The sequence below is a fragment of the Oryctolagus cuniculus genome, chromosome 1 (genome assembly GCF_964237555.1).
Source record: "Oryctolagus cuniculus chromosome 1, mOryCun1.1, whole genome shotgun sequence".
NCBI classification, from domain to species: Eukaryota; Metazoa; Chordata; class Mammalia; order Lagomorpha; family Leporidae; genus Oryctolagus; species Oryctolagus cuniculus.
The window spans coordinates 57,431,781-57,454,332 of NC_091432.1; the positions used below are offsets into that span (position 1 = coordinate 57,431,781).

The 22,552-nt window shown below is 47.5% G+C and overlaps 1 protein-coding gene across 22 annotated transcripts in view; it reads left to right on the forward strand.

Annotated features, from left to right (window-relative positions):
- Positions 1-22,552, forward strand: part of DENND2B (DENN domain containing 2B) — a 186,972-nt gene that overhangs the window by 98,846 nt on the left and 65,574 nt on the right. The gene's annotated exons all lie outside the window — the stretch shown is intronic.

Below are 22,552 nucleotides of genomic sequence, written 5' to 3' on the forward strand. Positions count from 1 at the left end.
CCTTGAGTCATCGCTCAGCTCTTCATTTCAGGTGGCCTTCTGTCCAACTGCTGTTTGTCCTTGAAGGCCAGGCTCACATTTCCTCTCCCCCAGAGACCCTCCCTGAGCTGCCGCAGTCCCTCCACCCCCACCCTCACCCCCACCTCCACCCATCATCTTTTAGGGTCCTTGTAGTCTGTGTCCTTCTCTTGGCTCCTTTCATTTCCCACTGTTACTCTGTGAGCTCCTGGAGTACAAGAATTGCTTCTTAGGATTTTTTCTCTCTCTGCTGAAAACGAAGTGGTGATTAGTGATTCCTGCTGATTTTATTGAGGAGCCTGATACTGGAACTTGGAAGATTGTCGGCAGAAAAACTGAAGATGGGAAAGGGTGCGAGAGTAAAGTTAGCCTGCACTAGTTCTCCAGGGCCTGGGTCTGGGGAGGCGATGCCTGTTTGTTTTTATTGTAATCTCCTAGTGTCTAAAGGAGGTCCTGAATTCTGACTTTTGAAGCTCTGCCCTCTTAACAGTGGTCAGTATCTAGGCTGATAGAGTGAATTGTTCAGAGTGTGGCTTCCAGAGAAGACTGAGGCACAATGGCTGGGCCCCCATGCAGCAGTAGCTGACATGGGGGTGAGCTAACACCGTGTCCCCGAGCCCCTAGACCAGGGGAGCTATAGGCACATGAGTTAGGTTGGAGCTAGAAGGATGTTTTACCAGGCTCTTTCCTGAGCTGGAAGCAGGGCAGGGAGCAGCAAGCCAGTTGGCAGACTTGTCTTCTCTGCCTTAAAGTACTTTGTTTCTGTTGCTAACAACAGACATGGGTAGTGTAAACAAAACACAGACACATAGACACACATGTGGAGACTGAAAATTTGAGTTGTCAGGAGCAGGCAGAGGGGCTGAAGTGGATGAAGACTGAAAATGTGTAGCTGATACAGTACCAAAAGTGTAATGTATAGGACTGAAATTGACATTTTGAGATTTGACGGTTGGTTATAGCCCTTGTCTCTACTGTTGAGGAACAGTGTCTTCTTACTTTTTGTTGAACTCAATGTGCAGGGTTAATCTTATGAGTATAAAGTAAACTGAAAGTAGATCACTAAAAATTGAGACAGGGACTAAGGGAGGAAGGAGGAGGAAGGGTAGGAGTAGGAGCATGGGCAGGAGGGAGGGAAGTGTATATGAAATACATGAAACTTGTCAACTTTAGAAAAACAAAATGTGTAGCTGAGTCTCTGAAGAGACTTAGTGTGCCGCGGGTGCTCTCTCCATCCTTTTTGGTGGGCAGCTGTGTGAGAGGAGCCTGCAAAGGGAGATGATCGGGTCTGGATGCCACAGATTTCAAAGACAGGTTGTTTGTTCGGTGAGACAGATCTATGTTCTGGCAGGCACTCCTCCGAGCCTGGGGCTGGTGACGGGAGGGGTTGGAGGCAGCTTCTTTCCTTCTGTCTTGCCCTTCCTTTCACACTTTACTCACTGAGTCTGGTTAGTGCTCATGTGTGGTAGCCATTGATCAGCAGCAGCTGTGGAGTTTCTGGGCTGACCTACAAAAGCCATCTATATCTGCCTGCTTAAACACGCGACTGTTTTGGGTGAACTCAGCTTCTCTAGAAAGGGTAGTCTTAGTAGCAAGAGGCTGACCAGTTAGTGCTACAGGAAGTTTAGAATAAAGCTCAAGATTCAGATAGATTGTGATTAGGGTGATTGTGAGTCTGCACTGCTGGAGTGGGTTAGATGTTCTCCCTTCCTTCATTCCAGGGTCACACAGGGATCTAAAATGACACCTGCAGAGTCGCTTCCAATTTTGTGGGGGGAGAAAAGTGACTAAATAAGAGCTTCAGAGCACTCCACAACAGGTGTGACTTTGAGCACTTGGTTCACAGATTATCTGGCCTTTGGGATGATTATCCAAGGGTGTAGGTGTTTGAAGCAGATCTTGACTGGGCTCTCTCTGCCGTCTCACTGCTTTCTTGGACCATGTGTGACACGCCTTAGGAATATCCCATGTATCAGTAACAAGTCAAGATCAGTTTCAATCTTTCAGAAGCAGTGAGACTGCAGTTCTGTCTGAGGGGTGAGACATGAGCATGTGTGGATCTTTATCCCCTAGGCATTGATGTGGCAGTGTTTGTCTCTCCTGGGTGTGAAAAAGGAATTAGGAGTGTCCCCTGGGTTAGGCTTTCAAAACTGCCTTCAAGTTTCATTTTTATCTGGCAGCCTTCTTGGTTAAAGTAGGTGGTGAGGGTATAACACACTGAGAGCTTATAGCAGCTGCTTTGCTCCGGGGCTTAGGGCTGCATGGAAGGCATGCATTCCATGGCATTTGTTACTACAGGAGTTAAATTACCAAGGTACACGTGAATGGGTCACCTATTTTTATAATTTAGAAGGTATGCAAGATTATCCTATAATGATAGCAGTCTGACTCATATTCTTATAAGCTTTCTTGACTAGGTCAGAGAAGGGTGGAGTTTGTCTGAAGAATTTCACATTGCCCTGGAGAGCCTAACAAAGTTGCCTCCCATGACCTCCATCATCTCTGCAGTCAATGTGGCACAAAGGCTAGGAATCCCTGAGGAGAACATTTGTCATTCTCTTTCTGTTCTCTAGCTTAGGGCAGGGGTAAGAGGCCCTGTGCCTGGTCCTCAGGAGAGATAGTTGATTAGTGCTCTTATGGAATGGAATTGGACCCAGCTTAACTCTAAAGCTGTAACAACTCCAAAGCAGGACATGTGCAAGGTGGTCAGAATAAACGATGGTCTTGTAATGGAGTAGATTCTAAACCACCAGGTTCAGGTGGCTTCTTGGAAAGGCTGAAGAAGAGACAAGAAAACCTTACCAAGCTGGATCTCATGTCTTGCCCTCCACCTGAGTCTCGACAAGCTTCCTAGCAAGCTGCATGATTCAGGTGAGCAGGGAGTGTATGTTGAGGCCTCTCCCACCAGTCAGGAGCATGTAGAACCGTGTTGTGTTTTCTTTACTGTGTTTTCAGTGACTGGCCTCATACCTAGCACAGAGCAGATGTGTGGTCATTGTTTGTGGCTCAAGTGGTTTCCCAGGGGGGACTTTGGACTACCCTTGGGTCATAAAGAGGATTTGGCCAAGTGTAGAGAGCACACTAGGCTGTCAGTGGTTGGAGCACAAGAATATGGAGCAAAAATGGACATGTTTGGAGCGGGGTTGTTCTGCCTGGAGAGAGGGTGAGATGCAGGGGGTGGTGGTTGAGGAGGGAAGGAAGAGGAAAGTGAGGTTGGTTGGAACTGGAGGACTCTGGGTCTGGTGTAATTGGACATTGAGGAGCTTAGAAGAATGACATGGGTGTCTTGATGGTACAAGATGCTTCACCTGTCATTTTGGAAATGGGGTGATGAAGGAGAACTAGCAATAGAATAGTAGTAGACATGAATTTAGTGTCTCCTAGGGACTGGCACTCAGTAAAGTGTCATGTGTATTACAAGAGGCCACTGCAGTAAACGATATGAGGTGACAGCTAGAGAAAAGCTGCTATATTTGGCTATATTTGGTTTTTACTTGGTTAAGTAAAAAAATGGCTCCACGGACATCTTCCTCCTGGGCTCTGCTTCGTTAAACTTGTCCTTGAAGCCTTTGGGGCTGTTATCTGGCTTCACTGGGGCTGCTGAGCTTTTGCATACTCCCTGCCAGGAACTAATGGCCTTGGGTGTGTCCCCAATCCAGCCATCTGGAAGGTCAGAGAAATCAGCCGCTAGAATGTGCCCATCAGTGCTGTGAGGGGTTACAACCTGTCAGTGCAGTCTCAAGCCTGGGAACTGCTTCTTTCACAGGGCTTTTCAAAGTTGGAACAGGCCGACTGTCCTAGCACTGACTGCTCCCTTATTTGGACACTAAATTTCCAGGGTGAGATTGGACTTCTCTTTTGTTAGGGGCAAGTTTTCAAAGTATCTGCCATCCTTGCGAGTGGTTTTCAAGGAGATAGCCTGATGCCTTACCACTTAGAAGTAAGTGGTAATGTCCACTTACCTCTGTGTCTGTAGGGGAGAAGTGGATGACATCATTACAGAGCCGAGAGACAGGGCAGCTCAGGCTTAAGAGTCTACTGCGAGGCCAGCACCGTGGCTCACTAGGCTAATCCTCCACCTTGCGGCGCCGGCACACTGGGTTCTAGTTCCGGTCGGGGCGCCGGATTCTGTCCCGGTTGCCCCTCTTCCAGGCCAGCTCTCTGCTGTGGCCAGGGAGTGCAGTGGAGGATCTGCATCCCATGGGAGACCCGGATAAGTACCGGGCTCCTGGCTTCGGATCAGCGCGGTGTGCCGGCCGCGGCGGTCATTGGAGGGTGAACCAACGGCAAAGGAAGACCTTTCTCTCTGTCTCTCTCTCTCTCACTGTCCGCTCTGCTTGTCAAAAAAAAAAAGAGTCTACTGCGAGGGTCTGAGACAACTACATGCCCAGCCTTGTGATTTACCTCTTGGCTTTGGGGAGCTTGCTGTGCCCATGGACTTGGTGGATTTGCCATTTATCAACCGAGCTAAAGCTTTTACCAGTAGGCACTTGCTGCAGGGCAGCCTTCAGCCCCTTGGTGATTACTATGTTTTGACTTTTTAATTTTATTTCATTTGAAAAGCGAGAAGATGCTGTGGGAGGGATGGCTTTAGGCTGGAGGGCAGTGCAAGAGAGAGTCCGAGTCCTCTGCTCACAGCATCTAGGGCTTGGCCAGGCCCTTCTGGCTCCCAGGGAACTGGAAGCTAGAACCAGGAGTTGAGCTGGGACTCAAATCCAGGTACTCCAGTAATGGAGGCAGGCATCCCAAGTGGCTTCTTTTTTTTTTTTTTTTTTTAATTTTTTTAAATTTTTTGACAGGCAGAGTGGACAGTGAGAGAGAGAGAGACAGAGAGAAAGGTCTTCCTTTTACCATTGGTTCACCCTCCAATGGCTGCTGCGGCCAGCATGCTGCTGTGGCCGGCGCACCGGGCTGATCCAAAGCCAGGAGCCAGGTACTTCCTCCTGGTCTCCCATGCAGGTGCAGGGCCCAAGCGCTTGGGCCATCCTCCACTGCAGTCCCAGGCCATAGCAGAGAGCTGGACTGGAAGAGGAGCAACTGGGACAGAATCCGGCACCACGACCGGGACTAGAACCCGGTGTGCCGGCGCTGCAGGTGGAGGATTAGCCTGTTGAGCTGCGGCGCCAGCCCCAAGTGGCTTCTTAACCACTGTGCCAAACGCCCACTGTGATTACTGTGCTTGGGCTCGAAGTTTCATGCTGTATTCAGAAGAGGCTGTAAATCATAAAGACAGGTAGGGCTGAGGAATGGCGATGGGACCTTCAGCTGCACTTGTCAAGGACCCGAAACTGAGCAGTTCCTCCTTTCCAGAGAGAAAACATTTTCAGCAGTGCTAAGTCCTTTCCATGCAATACACTATCTTAATCTACACGGCAATACATTGTGGTTGGAACTGTTGCCTCCATTTTGCAGATGAGAAAACTGAAATTTAGAAAGATTAGGTAATTCATCCAAAGCTTTGTAGCTAGTAGGGGCAGATTTTCATTCCCAAGGACCACTGTTTTCTGATTATTCATATTAGAAGAAACCACAATAAGCCTTTTTTTAAAGAGTAATTTTAGATTTACATAAAAGTTGCAAGAGTAGTAAAGAGAGTTCTTATAGAGTATAGAACATGCAAGCCATTAAGTGTTTTTCTTTTCTAGTACATTTTATGAGAATTCATTGGAGGGTAGGGAATAGATTTGGAGTGAAGACATTTTTTCCAAAGTTTCCAATTTGGTGATTTTTCAGTGAGGATTTTTGAGAGTCCGTCAGAGTATATTGTTTCATCCCCATTTCCACTGTCTCAGCTCTGCTTGTATTGGGCTAAACCTGGCTTTGCTATCTGGTTTCACAGTCAAGTAACATACTTTCTGACTCAGCAGAGTCAGGTGGTGACTGAGTTTCAGAGAATTGGGAAAGGCAGGTAGCTGTGGGGAGGATCTTTAGCAGCCCGGCTTCTGGACACAGTTCTGGCAGGGCTGTGACAGGAGAGTGTTAATATTTTCAGCTGATGTTGGATGGCTGGGAGCCAGAGCCCTCTCAAGGGACAGAGGGAGCATCTAAGCTGTGAGGCTGTTGACTTAGATGCTCTCTTGGGTCTATCCTTGTATGGTGCCAGAGTAGTTAGTGATGGTCCCTGCTGTGGGCCCAGGCTGCAGTCTGCAGGCAGGCAGGCTGGCTGTGAGCAGGATGATATCTGTGGGCAGCTGGTGCACTTTCCTTTGGGTCCCAAGGCACATTCTCCATTTAAGGAAAAGGGGTCTGCAATCTTCTTGGCTCTGGGTGTGAATGGGCTGGTCTGAAGTTTGCTTATGGCCTTTGCTGGATGTGCTTTTTCAATGAGATCATTCCAGAATTACATTCCTATGAAATTGTATTTCACTCAAGATGTGGAACTAGATTTGTGTAAAAGCACTGGCACTAAAACTCAGGGCTCAGAATAAGACTGAAAGGAGAAAGAGATAATCAGATCTTCTTTAGAAGGAGGGGGAAGACAGAAGGAGCGAAAACAGTTGTTAAAGGATTTTACATTTTAAGTTGGTACACTGTAAGCATACCCGGAGACTCGGGATTACTGTTCAGCCCACTAAAGGCACACTTCATGTTTGTTGTCCCAGCTGCCTGCCCCCATCAGGAGTGTGGGCTCAAAGGAGCAAATATAGGGAAGTGTACTTGAATCTAAGGTTGATGGGAAGTACAGGAAACCCAGGTGTCTCCTTGTCATGGTGTTCAAGTCCCATCCTTGTCTTTCTAGCCTCATTTTGTCCAGCCTTCCACATTTGATGCATCTCTCTCTCTCTCTCTATCTCTCTCTCTCTGACACACACACACACACACACACACTCTCACTGTACTGCTACTGCTATGATCTATTTATACATGGAAACCAAATATGTAGTTTGCCCCCTATAATGGCAATTTTCCAGCTCTCTGGACATTAATTGGGTATCCTACAGTTTAATCCAGTCTTGACACTAGCTGCTCAGAGTTAGGACAAAACCCATAGTTTTGGCTGGTGCCACGGCTCACTTGGCTAATCCTCCACCTGCGGCACCAGCACCCCAGGTTCTAGTCCCAGTTGAGGCGCTGGATTCTGTCCCGGTTGCTCCTCTTCCAGTCCAGCTCTCTGCTGTGGTCTGGGAAGGCAGTGGAGGATGGCCCAAGTACTTGGGCCCTGCACCTGCATGGGAGACCAGGAGGGAGCGCCTGGCTCCTGGCTTCGGATCAGTGCAGCGTGCCAGCCTCAGCGCGCCAGCCATCTGTCCGTAGCAGGCCATTTGGGGGGTGAATCGATGGAAAGGAAGACCTTTCTCTCTGTCTCTCTCTCTCTCACTGTCTAACTCTGCCTGTCAAAAACAAAGCAAAACAAAACAAATCATAGTTTTAAGGGCTTAGTCTCACAAGACTGACCCCACCTCAGACCCTGATCTCAAGTCCAGCCCACTCATATTTCTGACTATGAAATTGGGAGAGGGTTCCTGCAGCTCACTCCTTGAATTTGGTAATTTGCTAGAACAGCTCACAGAATGCTGTTACTAGTTTGTTATTATTTTTAATTTTTTTAATGTTTTATCTGAGAGAGAGCACTGCCATCTGCTAGTTCATTACCCTAGTGCTCACAACAGCGAGGGCTGGATAGGGAACACAATCCAGGTTTCCCATGGGGCGGCAGGAACCCAATTATTTGAGCCATCACTGCTGCTTCCCAGCTGGAGTCCAGAGTCACTGGGAATCCAGCCTAGGCCCATACCAACTCCAGTGCCCATACCCCACCCTTCTCTTATTAAGGTTACAACTCAGGAACAGCTAAATGGAAGAGATGCATTAGGCATGGTGTGGGGGCAGGGCGTGTAGCTTCCATGCCCTGTGTGGACGTGATACCTTCCCAGGTCCTTGATGTGTTCACCAACCCGGAAGCTCTCCAAACTCTTCGAAGTGGAGGAGTTTTTGTGGGGATTTTATTTTGTAAGCATGATTGCTTCAACTACTGCTTGTTGGTGATCACCTCAGTCTGCATCCTCTTTCTGCACCCCAGAGGTCAAAGGTTGAGGCTGAAGGTTCCATGTCATCATCTGCTTTGGTCTTCCTGGCACCCAGCCCACTCTATAACCCACTCCATAGGGTCCACCAGGAGTTACCTTATTAGCATAATCTCAGGTATGGTTGACAGGGACTCTATGAATAACAGAACAGGCTTTTCTCTTCAGTCACTCAGGAAATTCCATGGTTTTTTTTTTTTTTTTTTAAGCTCTGTGCTGGGATCCAGGAAGAAGACCAAATATTTATTTCTTACCCCATCACAATAATACACACACAGAGAGAGCTCCTGCATGCTGGCGATGTGGGGTCATATTCTGTATGATGTCTTGTATTGCTGTGTGTACCCTGTTCACTTGAGTGTTCTTCTTGCCTCTTGTCTCCTGAGGGCACTCCAGTCACTTCAGAACTATTGCAGGGGCCAGCATCATGGTGTAGCAGGTAAAGCTGCTGCCTACAATGCCGGCATCCCATATGGGTGCTTGTTAGAGTACCAGCTGCTCCACTTCCAATCCAGCTCCCTGCCAATGTGCCTGGGAAAACAGCAGAATATGGCCTAAGACGTTGGGTGCCTGCACCCACGGGGGAGACCCAGATAAAGCTTCTGGCTCCTGCCTTTGACCTGACCCAGCACCAGCCGTTGTGGCCATTTGGAGAATAAAAGAGAATATGGAAGATTTCTCTCTCTCTCTCTCTCTCTCTCTCTCTCTCTCTCTCTCTCTCTCTCCCTCTCTCCCTCTCTCCCTCTCTCCCTCTCTCCCTCTCTCCCTTCCTCTCCCTCTTTTTCCCTCCCTCCCTCCCTCTCCCTTTCTCCCTCTCTCTGTCCCTCTCTCTTTTCACTCCCTGTCTCCCTCTCTCTCTTCCTCTCCCTCCCTGCTTTTCAAATAAATAAAATAAATCTTACAAACAAAGTCATTGCAGCATTGCTTTCTCTGAAATATTTTGTGCTGCCATCAGTTATTTTCTGGTTCTTTTGTGCTGTCGCTGCTGCTTGTGTTATCCTGTTGTTCCTGCACTTCTCAATGGGTATTTTTAGAGGATAAGGAATATTTCCCCCAATTACTAGTATAGGACTTGGTAAAGAGTGGATGTTTATGAAATTTTTGAAGGAAATGATTTGGATATAACAGAGTCAAGTACTGCAGGCAGGACAAGCTGCATCATGATGGCTAATATAGCGTGACATTAGAGGTCTGAGGACTAGCACCAACTTGCTGAAAAGGTGGGGTGGGTGTGGGTGTGGGTATGGGTGTGGGTGTGTTTCCCTGAGTACACAAATGTAGAGAAGTTTCTGGAGTAGCAAGATTGAGAGTCTAGTGAGTGCTTGGTTCCATGGACAAATTACAGGGATTGGGTTTGGACTCACTCAAGGTTAGATGATGCTACTTCCTGAGAAGTGTTTGCAGAGCTGCAACAGAATGGAAAGAAGAGAGCTCTAGATTGGGAATTGAGGATTCTGGGTAGTGGTGGTCATGATAGTCTTTTTTTTTTTTTAAGGCTTATTTTACTTATTTGAAAGGCAGAGTTACAGAGAAAGAAAAGGAGAGAGAAAGAGAGAGAGAGAGAGAGAGAGAGAGAGAGAGAGAGAGAGAAGAGAGAAACTTCCACTCACTGGTTCGCTCCCCAAATGGCTGCAGTGGCCACGGCTGGGCTAGGCTGAAGCTGGGAGCCAGGAGCTTCTACCAGATCTCTCACCCAGGTGCAGGGGCCCAAGCACTTGGGCCACTTTCTGCTGCTTTCCCATGCTCATTAGCAGGGAGCTGGCTTGAAAGTGAAGCAGCCGGGACTCGAACCAACACCCATATGGGATGCTGGCACTGCGGATGACAGCTTAACCCACTATGCCACAGCATAGTGCCATAGCAGTGGCCCCAGTAAATCTTTTTTAAAAAGTAATGATAAGAACAACATAGCCTGTACTGTGAACCAGATAGCATTATGGGCGCTTCACATGTATTAACTCATTTATCCTTACATTAACTATAGCTGCTGTTAATTGTTGCCATCTGAAGAAGCTGAGATGACACAGCTATCAAACAGTTCTAGACCTGGTTCTGCACTTACTAATCGAGTGACTTGGGACAAGACATCTAACTGCCCCTTACCCCTACCCCTGCTCAGCTTCCTCCTCTGTGAAATAGAGAAAATACCTGTTGCATCCTGGGCTTATTGGTGGGCTCAGATGAGATGACATGTGGAAGTGTGTTTAGAAGGCTTAAAACACTGTAAAGAACTTTGGAGCCAGCACAAGGGAAGAAGGGAAACTTGCAAAATGGTTGTAGTTTAGATACTGGGCTCACACTTAATGTGTAAGTTGCTGAGCATGGGCCACAGTTGTATTCACAGCCGTGCTCATTGACTAGTATTAGTATCTTTGAGTATATTAGAATCAGGATTTGCACTGCCATTTAAAAATCAATAAACTGATTTTTTTTTTTTTTTTTTTTGACAGGCAGAGTGGACAGTGAGAGAGAGAGAGACAGAGAGAAAGGTCTTCCTTTTGCCGTTGGTTCACCCTCCAATGGCCGCCGCGGCCAGCGCGCTGCGGCCGGCGCACCGCGCTGATCTGATGGCAGGAGCCAGGTGCTTCTCCTGGTCTCCCATGGGGTGCAGGGCCCAAGCACTTGGGCCATCCTCCACTGCACTCCCTGGCCACAGCAGAGAGCTGGCCTGGAAGAGGGGCAACCGGGACAGAATCCGGCGCCCCGACCGGGACTAGAACCTGGTGTGCCAGCACCACAAGGCGGAGGATTAGCCTGTTGAGCCACGGCGCCGGCCAAGAAACTGATTTTTATTGGAGCCAAATGTGCATGTGAATGGTCAAATTGTCAGTGGAGCAGATATTTTAGTAAATCAGCCCTCCTTTCCCTCCCAGCTAGGGAAGCAGCGGGCAAGCAGGATGATGAGCAAATATTTGCATGGGGGAGGATTCTGTTGGGCCCTTGGGGACAGTGAGCCCATGTAACAGCTGACTGCAGGATTGTCTTGGTAATGGAGACTGTGTGCTGCGAAGTAACCCGCTGCTGGCACTAAGCACACAAATGTGCCAGCACTTGAGTTTCAAGGAGCGAAGCTGTGGTCAACCAGGCACCGTGGATGTGGAAGAATGAAGCAGACTGAAGGGACAGTGTCTCTGTGAGCAGTGCAGAAGGGGCAGTGCTGTCTTCTGCTGAGGCACAGCTGTTGTTAGCAGTGTTCCCTGGACCGTCTCAGAGCCAAGGAGCTTCCTCCATGAAGTCTGAGCTCATAATGCCTCCAGGCCTGAGAGCCGCTTGGATTGTCCGTGATGCCTATGTGAATAATTATAGATCACTGAACAGAACCACTAGTCAGCTACATCCCTCAAAAATGCATAATTGTAGGCTACAAATATGAAAATATACAAGAGCTTAGCTGCGTGTCATACATCATTACAAGAGGCAATGGCATGAGTCAGCTGTGACTTGGGTGGCTTTTAGTATGATGGGAGCTGCTTGGTGAGCTTGCTGGCTAGCCCAGAAGAGGGGAGAAGCACATTCCCCAGGAGTGTGTGGGAAATACAGATTGGGACCACAGCCTGCTGCTGTACCTGCGGTTGCACAGCTGAGTGAATCTGGCTATCGGAAGGTAGATTTGCCTCCTCTTTGGGGGTTTTCTCCAGAACCAGTTTACAAACCACATTAGCAAAGATCACATTTGTGTTGGCATTTCTAAGTCTAGTATTTTTTAGTTTAACTGTTTAAATATTCCTGAGGGCCTGTGACATGTAGTAGTTGATAAATGGCTGATACTCAAGTTTGAAACCGTGCTTAGGGACTCTAGGCAGCAGGGCCTCGTGGCTGGGAAGCCTCTCTTACTGCCCAGCCTTGCCATCCCTGTTGAGCTCTGTAAACCTCTACTCACCATGGCCTGTATGCTTACAGGGAGGGCAAAGTGGATTCTGATTCCAATTCCTTTTCATATTTATTCAGTTAATTTTTTATAGGGAGACAGAGAAACAAACAGAGGTTTCTTTTTGGTTGTTTTACTCCTCAGATGCCTGAAACTACTGGAGCTGGATCAAGCTGAAGAACTCAGGAGTGAGAGCTCAACTGGGTCTCCCTTGAGGGTGACAGAGACCCAATTACTTGAGCTATCTACCTGCTGCCTCCCAGGGTGTGCGTTAACAGGAAGCAGGAATTGGGAGCCGAGGTGGAACTTAAACCCAGGAACTCCCATATGAGATGTGGGTGTCACAAGTGGCGTATTAACTGCTAGGCCAGACTCTCACACCAGGACCAGGATTCTTAAAATGTTTCTGTGAAGAAGTTTCTGGAAGTTGTGTATTCCCTAAATGTGCATGTGAATTTTCTATGGAGATGCTTGGGATTTATGAGTTACTTAAAGGACTCTGTGACCTCGAAGTGAATAACCACTGCTGTACTGTAAAATGTGGGGATTTGGGACATTCTTCATATGTATCCCCTTTGATATTAAGGTTCCGCAGTATACTAATTGTGAAATAAGAAGGTATTCTTTAGTTTATACTTTTCTGGGGGGAGGGAGTGAGGTCATACCACATTGAATGAGTTAGCAAACATGAAGGATGGAGATTTGGGGGCAAGTGTTACGGCATACATAGTGTGTTAATCTGCCACTTGGGACACCACATCCCATATTGGAGTGCCTGGGTTCTGGTCCCAGCTCTGCTTCCCATCCAGCTTCCTGCTAATGCACACCCTGGCAAGCAGCAGGTCATGACTCAAGTTCTTAGATCCCTGCCATGCAGTTGGGAGATGTGGATGGAGTTCCTGTCTTTGACCTGGCTTAGCCCTGGCTGTTGCAGGCATTTTGTCGCTCCCCCTCTTCATGGAGGAACGACACAGGACCCTGCACTGTTCTTTTGTCTGCTCGGCCCTTCCCGGGTTTGCTGCTGGTTCTTCCTGGGTTGGCTACCGTCCCTTCCACCTCCGTGGAAGGGCGGTTCCCCCTGCCACTTTCCCCACTTCCGCGGGGGAGCTGCACACCGCCGGCCGGCTCTCTCAGGGGCTGCACAGGTGTTCTTCTTAGATGTTCCTGGTGCATGTTGTCTCTCTCCTCCTTTATAGTCCTCTTCCACCAATCCCAACTCTGCTACCCACACGCCGAGTATGCTGCTCTCCTCCAATCAAGAGCAGATCCTGCTGCTTATTGGTTGAACTGGAGGCAGCTGTGTAGAAGCTGTTTCCTCCTCTCCTAGCGCCATATTGTGGGAGAGCAGATGCATAGAATAAGTCTTAATTCCAGTAACTTAGTCTAGTCCGAGTTGCTCCCCACACATTTGGGAAGTGAACCAGCAGATGGAAGATGCCTGTCTGTCTGTCCTTCCACCTGCCCAATTCAAGTAAGCAAAGTAAATACATTTAAAAAAAGAAGTTTATAGAATTTCCTTGAGAAAATCGAGATAATGTTCCAAAGGCTCCCCAAACAGGGATTTCAGAACTGTTCCAGAACTTGTTAAAATAAAGGTGCAGGCCTCTAAGGACTACTTTGAAGATGGTGACCTCTGGTGTATCTGTTAAGTAATCTGTTTCATTACTTACAGTTATGCTCTCATGCCCTCAGCAGTGGGAGCCAGGCCTGTAGCCCTAGAACATCCTGAGAACAGGGGGATTTTAGACTGACTTCTTTGAAAATAGCTCCATAGTCATTAGGTTGTCATTCACAGGGCGTTTAGCAGAGCAGTTGCCTGAGTCTGAGGGGGAAGTTTGGGGTCCCTGGAGAGAAGTAAGAGTATCTGAAATACTGTTGTTACCCAAGTGGACCAGATGTATTTCTTGCCAGGTTGAGGAGCCCAGGTTTGTCTGGTAGTGGTGTCAGACCCCAGCCTGTTGGCCATGGCCTCGTCTGCCAGTGCTGCCCCAGACCACTTCCATGAGGAAGCCATAGCTACATCGAGATCTCTAGGCTCGTGGATGGTATTGTGGTGGGACGGAGGGTTTATCTGTGGCCTATGGGGTCCTTTCCCCTCTGAGTTTTAAATTTTTCAGTCAACCCTAAGAATTAAGGACTCTCAGTATGGAGAGGATCTTAGGTGGCCCTTGCGCCAGTGTCCAGAGGGAGGGGAGGGAATGGGAGGGCAGGAGACTAACTTTTGCTGGCTTTTTTACTGTTGTATTCACAGTGTGTGACTGCGTGAGTGGCATGTGGTAGGGGACCAAAAAATGCTTGTGGGATGAGTGAGCATCCACAGATACCAGCACTTTCTGCAGACCAATGTCATTCATTACTTTGTTCATTTCCTTGACACATATTAATAAACTCCCACCATGTGCCAGTTACTCTTAAGTTCTGTGATACCACAATGAGCAAGACAACCCACATCCTCAAGCGCTTACTCTGTAATTGAAAAATAAGAAGTTAAAATGAATGTATGGTCTCTGATTGGGATTTAAGAATAGAAAGTTCTTCCTCATTTGGGCCTCTTGGGGTCTTCTCTTTAGGGAACCCTAGAAAGCACAACTAAGCCCCTCTTTCACCTGAGAGCGCTTCAGAGTTGTTAGGGCAGTCATCACCCCCTTCCCAATCCTAGCCTCTCTTCTCCAGGGTAAACAGTTTCAGTTCCTTTTGTCCTCTCCCCCTGGTCTGTATCTAAGTGCCTGCTCCATCCTGGTCACCCTGCCTAGCTGCAGTCCGCACTAATGGGGCCGTCCCTCTGTGGGTATGGAGTCCAAAGCACAGCACAGCTCCCCAAAGTGCACTTCCAGGGAGCCTTCCTGCCTGGAGCCTCTCTTATCACTCTGCCTCTCTCTGCTCTCCCTCGGGCCCAGGCAATAGATGTAAGAGAAGGCTCCGGGCATGGCTGGACTGAGAGCATCTTCATAAGTGGCCAGTGCTGAAATTGAACTCTTGTCACCCTCTGTGCTCCACCCTACACACTTGGTGCAGAGGCATCTGTACACGGCCTTGCTGCCTTTCCTTTTCTGAGTTACAGCCCTTCCTTACCAGGGAAATTAGCATGACAAAGCAAGCTGTAAGCATGCTATTCTTGTCCTTTGTCATATTTTCCACTCCATCCCCCCACCTAAACTAAGTTGAGTCCTGTGACATCACAAAAGTAGGCTATTGTATCAACAGTTGTGATGTCACCCATAGAGGATTATGACTCCAGGAAGAATGGAAGGAGGGAGTGTAGCCGGCAGGAAACCACCTGGGAACAAAGAAGTCATTTTCATGGAAATCTTCACCCCAGAAGCCTGAGTTAGCCTTTCAGTGCTGGAGCGATCCTGGAAGCCTCTCTTCTTAGCTTCCTCTTTCTAAGATTAATGTTTGGTTTGTTGACATTGCCTGAGTCTGAGCCTGTGTGGAAGACCCCTGCTGGTGGACTAGCTTCTGAGCAGGCTTTGTTTGGGGTTTATTCAGGAGGTCCGAGCTTCATAGAGGGGAGCCTGAGAGGAGGACTGATGGAGATGTGCATGGCCCCTGGGCCAAGGGGAAGCTGGTGTGCAGCTACTTCTCAGGCAGAGGAGCTGTTCTGCCAGCTGCTCCCTGAAGCCCTGGGTGTACCCCCACGGACCTGCGTGGTGCTGCCTGCGTGCTTAAGGGGCAGAGCTGGGAAGTCCTTTGCTTCTTGACATAGACTAAAAATGTCTGTTCCAGAGGCTTCCCACACTGTTTCAGACGATGGGCCTTAGTGTTTCCATAATTTGTTTTCCAGTGCCCATAGGTCCAAAGAAATGACCAAGCTTCACTCTATTAAGTAGTTAGTCTTAAACAACTTAGTGGGTATTTATACCCTGTCCTAACAACTGAGTATTCATCTGAAAAAATTCTACCAGCAAATTGAATAGAAAAAATGTTTTTTTAATTCTTGAATAGCCACAGTTACTAATGGGCAGTGTACATGTGTCAGACTTTGGAATCAGAATGGGTACTGCCATCCTCATTTTCTGTTCCACATTGCTTTTCACATGGTACTTGCATCTTATCACAGCGAGTGCTGAAAATCCAGATTCACAAAGAAATGACATCATCGAAAAGAATGTAGTGCACTGTAATGTTGAGGGCGAACTCGTGGTCTGTCTGACAAATGTGGAGTGTGGCTGTTTCCCTCAGCATTTTTAATTATCTTGCAGCACCCCTGTGAGTTCATCAAGATGCTCCCGGGCAACACAGCATGCTCTTGGAAAGCTACAGATCTTTGCTCGCCAAGTAGGACTTGCTGTTTGAAGGAGGAATAAGAGGCAAAATCTGTCCCCTTCGCGACCCTTAAAGGAGTTGGACAGATGGATGGATAGACTCCCCTCATCTGTATTCTCACCTCCAGCACTACTGTTCTGTTGGGGGAAAGCCTGTCTCTGAGTAGGATCTGTGTGAGCTCCTCCCATCCACAGTTGGGGAAGAATAATGATGCGCATCTCTTAATTTTGTGTTGATTCACGAAATTGTACCCGAACTACATGGCTTAAAAGTAAAGTGGAATCTTAACACCAAGAACTCGGGGACCTGGCGTTGGACCTTTCCAAACTCTTTTCTGTTAGCTGGGCTACAGGAGACCAAGCTCTGCCATCTCTGATAGATTCTAGTGCCAGCCTGACCCTGGGATCTGCCACTTACTGTGAAATTCTGGGCAAATTACAGTCTCTCTTTACCTCAGTTTCTTCATTAATAAAAAGAAAGAGAGCTGTCTCATGGTTGTAACGAAGATGAAATGAGATTAAATGCGTAGAACCAGCAGAGCATGACCACATAGGTGCACTTTGTTCTACTGCTTTCCAAAATCTAGGAACAAAAGGCTTTGCTCCAAACCCCTTTATTGTTTTAAACAAATTTAGTATCTTTAAAACACTTTTTTAATTTACTTATGTAATTTACCATTTGAAAGGCAGAAAGAGACAGGCAGAGATCTTCCATCTGCTGGTTCACTTTCCAGATGCCTGCAACAGCTGGGGCTGGGCCAGGCTGTAGCCAGGAACCAGATCTCCATCCACATTTCACATTTGGATGGCAGGGATCCAAGTACTTGAGCCATCACCTGCTGCCCCCCAGGTGCATTAGCAGGAAAATGGAGTCAGAAGCAGAATCAGGACTTGAAACCAGGCTCGGATATGTAACAGTGGGTAGTCCCAAGCAGTGCTTTAACTGTTACACCAAACATCCACTTAGTAACTTCTTGATAACTTTGGTCTGTGGATCTCATGTTCCCAGTTCTGTTGAACTCTGCCTTCTGTATGCTGTTTTAAAATGTTTTATTGAAGTTTGTCTTACAACCAATAAAGTATATGAGGGGTCTTCAAAAACCACATGGAAAATATGTACTATGAAAAAACTATACATGGATTTCAAAAGTTTTTCACTAAAACTTTTCTTTTAATTCCATTTTCCATGAAATTTTTAAAAAGATTTATTTATTTATTTGAAAGTCAGAATTACACACAGAGAAAGGAGAGGCAGAGAGAGAGGTCTTCCATCCGATGGTTCACTCACCAATTGGCCACAATGGCTGGAGCTGCGCCGATCTGAAGCCAGGAGCCAGGAGCTTCTTCCAGGTCTCCCACCTGGGTGCAGGGGCCCAAGGACTTGGGCCATCTTCTACTGCTATCCTAGGCCACAGCAGAGAGCTGGATCGGAAGAGGAGCAGTCGGGACTAGAACTGGCGCCTGTATGGGATCCGGTGCTTCAGGCCAGGGCCTTAACCTGCTGTGCCACAGTGCCGGCCTCTCCATGAATTTTTGAAGTACCCTTGTGTATGTATTCAGCTCAACAAATTTTTACAACTGAACCCTTGTAATCAACACCCAGATAAACAAAGAGAATATTGCCAGTACCTCAGAATCTCCCTCCAGTCTCCTTGTGGTACATCACCCTCTTTGTGGGTGGCCACTATTCTGACTTCTAATAACATAAATTTTTTGTCTATGTTTCTTTTTTCTGTGAATAGGATCATATATTTGTGTTTGGTGTCTGGCTCTTTTATTCAATATAATATTTGAGGTTTATTCATGTTATATGTAGCTGCAGATTGTTCATTCTCATCGCTATGTAGTATTCCACTATGTAAATACACCATAAAATTTACTCTACAGTCTTCTGATGATGGACATTTGGGTAGTATTCAGTTTATATCACTTGTGGGTAGTGCTGCTATAAACATTCTCATACTTGCCTTTTGGTACACACGTATGTGCCTTTCAACTAGAACAGAAACTGCTGGGTCACAGGTATGCATGTATTTAAGCTTCAGTGTATTGTACTTAATATTCTTCCAAAGGGGTAGTAGTAATTTACACCTCCACTGCCAATGTGTGAGAGTTCCAATTGCTTCATGTCCTTAGTACCACTAGGTATATTCTTTTTCATTTTCTCTGTTCCACTAGATATTTTAATGGTTTTATGTTGTGGTTATAATTTTCATTTCCATGATGACTAATGAAATTGGATACCCTTTCCGATATGTTTTGCCATTTGGATATTGTCTCTGGGGAAGTGTCTGTGCTAGTCTTTTGCCATTTTTCTTTTTTTCTTTCTTTAAGATTTATTTTTTTTAACATGTATTTATTTAGTTGAAAGGCAGAGTTACAGAGTTACTTCCATCTGCTGGTTCACTCCCCATATAGCCACCACGGCTAGGGCTAGGTCAAGTCGAAGCCAGGAGTCAGGGACCTCCTCCGGGTCTCCCATGTGAGTGCAGGGGCCCAAGGACTTGGGCCATCTTCCATTGCTTTCCCAGCTGGATTAGCAGGGAGCTGGATTAGAAGTGGAACAGCCAGGACTCGAACTTGCACTCATGTGGGATGCCAGCAGTGCAGACGGCTGTTTACCACACTGCACCATAGCACTGGCCCTGCCGTTTTTCTTTTGAGTTGTCTTCATACTGATTTGTTCTTCATATATCCTGGATAGATCTACTGAGAATATCTTCTCCCACTCTGAAGGGTTCCTTTTCACTCTCTAAATGACTTTTTTAATCATAGTGTTCTTATTGCATGAAGTCTAATTTACCAGTGTTTTTACAAATCACTGGGCAGAGTGGATGCCATCTTACCCGCAGAGCTGAGAGGCCAAGTGTTTTTTATTATGGTTATTATGTTTTATGTTATGCTTAAGAAATCTCTGAAGGGCAGGCATTTGGCATAGTGGTTATAATGCCACTTGGGACGCCTGCATCCCATATCAGAGCTCCTGGCTTCAAGTCCTCTCTCCGCTCCCCATTCCAGCTTGCTGGTAATGCGCACCCTGGAAGGCAGCAGGGAGACTCGAGTGGTTGAGTCCCTGACACACATATGGGAGACACTGACGGAATTTCTGGCTTCAACCTGGCGCAGCTCTGGCTGTGTGAGCATTTGGGAAATGAACGAGTGGGTGGAAGATTCTTCTCTCACCCTCTCTGTCTCTCTGCCTTTCAAAAAAAAGAAAGGGAGAGAGGGAGAGAGGAAAGGAAGAGGGAGGGAGGGCGAGAGGGTAGAAATAAGACTTGCGCAGCACTTGATATTTCCTAGACCTTCTCTGAGAAGGTACAGGTTGTGGGAGGTATGTTTTTCTAGGGCAGAGGAGGCATCTTGCCATCAGTCAGATTATCTGAGTTCAACCGGACTAGAAGAAGTATAGGAAGGGTGAAAATGAGGTCGGGATTCAGGGTCAGTAAAGGCTTACTTCCATCTACTGGTTCACTCCCCCTATAGCTCCATATAGTTCAGAAGTTGACATCTGAACTGTGTATTTAAGAAAGATTGGGCTGGGGCCAATGCTGTGGTGCAGTGGGTTAAGCCACTGCTTGTGATATTATCATCTTGTAACAGAGTGCACTTCAAGTCATAGCTGCTTTGCTTCTGATCCAGCTTCCTGCTAATACATCCTCGAAGGCAGCAGATGATAGCCCAAGTACTTGGGCACCTGTGTTCATGTCAGAGACTCAGATGAAGTTCCTGGCTGCTGGCTTTGGCCTGGGCCAGCCCCGGCTGTTGCAGCCATTTGAGGAGTGAACCAGTCTATGGAAGATCTCTATGTCTCTTCCTCTCTCTTTCTTTGTCACTCTCCCTTTTAAATAAATAAATAAACCTTAAAAGAGAGTGAGGAAGAGGGCCAGAGGACATTGAAGATAGAAGGAATCTTGGGAGTCATGAACATTCCTGGCATGTGCAGGAAATGACAACTGTTATAGCCTGACATGCCCAGTTAGAGGGAAGGCACTTCTGGGAGATGGGATTGTGGCTTTGAATCACCATCATAATTATGGGACCCATTGTCTTGCCAGAGTGAAAGAGGTCAGTGGTTAGTCCCTAGAAGCAGAGTTCTTTGTGGGACAAGCTTCCATTCTGCTTGCTTTTTCCAAGTGGTGACAAATCACTGGGCAGTGTGGGCTCCATCCTACCCGCAGAGCTGAGAGGCCGACTTGCCAGACTGGCATGGCAGCCGAGTCTAGGTTTTCTAGACCATCTTGAAAGTAATTGGATTTTGGCCGGCGCCGCGGCTCAATAGGCTAATTCTCCGCCTTGCGGCGCCGGCACATTGGGTTCTAGTGCCGGTCGGGGCGCCGGATTCTGTCCCGGTTGCCCCTCTTCCAGGCCAGCTCTCTGCTATGGCCAGGGTGTGCAGTGGAGGATGGCCCGAGTGCTTGGGCCCTGCACCCGCATGGGAGACCAGGAGAGGCACCTGGCTCCTGCCTTCGGATCGGCGCGGTGCGCCGGCCGCAGTGTGCCGGCCACGGCGGCCATTGGAGGGTGAACCAACGGCAAAAGGAAGACCTTTCTCTCTGTCTCTCTCTCTCTCACTGTCCACTCTGCCTGTCAAAAAAAAAAAAAAAAAAAAGAAAGTAATCGGATTTCTTTTGGCCTGGAATTGCCTAACAAACCCTCAAAACAATGGCCCAGCTCAGGCCTTCAGGAAGTGTTTAAACCTAGCTTAAAACCTCCCCAGAATCTGTGCTGAGTGGAGAAGGACCATCTGGCAGGACAGGGATTGAAAAAATGATGGGGGTTGAAAATCCAAACTTCAAGGGCTTTCTTTGCGGTGGGGGGGTGGGGGTGGAGGAGGGGTTGGAAAGAGGATGTGGGAGTGAAAAGTGAGCAGTGAAGAGATGGAAAGGGTTGTTTTTTTTTTTTTTTCATTTTTTCCTGATTATTATTCAGCAACAAACCCTTTTTCCCAGTGACTGGTTGAAGTAGATTTCAGTCTTGTGGGGACCTGTAAAAACATCTGGCAATCCTGGCCTCCCAGCAAAAAAGTTGTTCCCCTCCACTTGACCATGCGTATGATTCCTTCAGCATTTACGCTTGAAGAGCTCCCTGGGCATAGACACACACGACCTTGGACTGGAGTGGAGGTGAGCCAAGGTACACAATATGAAGTAGTGAAGGAGAAAGAAAAGGGGTCTGGAGCTTGGGAGGGAGTGGGGTAAACTCGAGAAAATCCTTCTAAGTGCCTTTTCTACACCAGCCTGTGTACCCACTGTTTCTCCCTGCCTTTGGAACCCGTTATTTTTAAGCATGGAAGCGCCAAAGACTGCAAGTGGGATGTGAATCAGTAAAGCAAGAGAGCAAAAGATGGATGAGGGAGGAGAAAGCTAGCATGTGTGACACTACGGCAAGCCTCCCAGGAGTAGCCTTCCTCATGGGTGTGTTGGATGAAAGCCTGTTTCTGCATCAGAGGCCTAGAAGACAGTGGGGACCTTTGTGAGGAGAAGCCAAATTTGGCAGAGCGGTAGAGGAAAAGGCCTGCCATTGGCGATTTGAGAGGTGGCAGCGACAGCCGGAAAACTCTTGCACGCATTGTATGGCAGCCATGATTTTGGAAGAGATGATTTGCAACTTGAGGATGTGGCAGTGCCAAAATTTCTGGGGCACTTTGTCATCCTTGCTTTTAGCTCCTGGTCCCTCTTTTGTCGTCAGTTGACAAGTTATCCAGCCTTTCTTTGAGGGCCTTTTATGTACAGAACTCTGCTAAGTACTGAGTTATCTAAAAAACAAACAAAGCAGAGAACTAGCATCGCTCTGCAGTATCCTCAGTCACGTGGGTTCTGAGGGGTCAGGATGCCAGGAGACGAGTGGGTGGCTACGTTTCCTAGGAGTGTCAGGAGTGCAGAGAAGCTGTGTCTGTGAGCTGCTGCAGCCAGGCCCAGAGCTGTTGGTCCGTGCAGAGCTGTGAAAGCTCAGCAAAGCCCTGCCCACCTTCGCTCAGTCCAGGGACAGCTGCAGGAGAGAAGAGAAGAATTCCACACTTTTACACTTGATCTTAGCCAAAACGCCGAGAAGCGATGATTCCACACTTTTGAAAACTCTGGTTCAGGTATTTAAGAACACATTCTAATGATGGCCCTCCCTGGGACTTGGGATGGCTCTAGGTTTTGTGTGGGGTGTGGGGAGGGGGAGGGGGAGGTGTGTTTCTTCTAGGAAGAGGATTTAGGAGGTGAAAGGGCCATTGCTATTTCTCAAGCTCTGTCTCTGTGTTCTTTTGTAAAAATTTTTTTTTCAAATGTCTTTTTATTTGTTTGAAAGGCAGAGAGACAGAGACAGATCTTCAATCTACTGGTTCACTCACTAAATGCCTGCAACAGCTGGAGCTGGACTAGGTCAAAGCT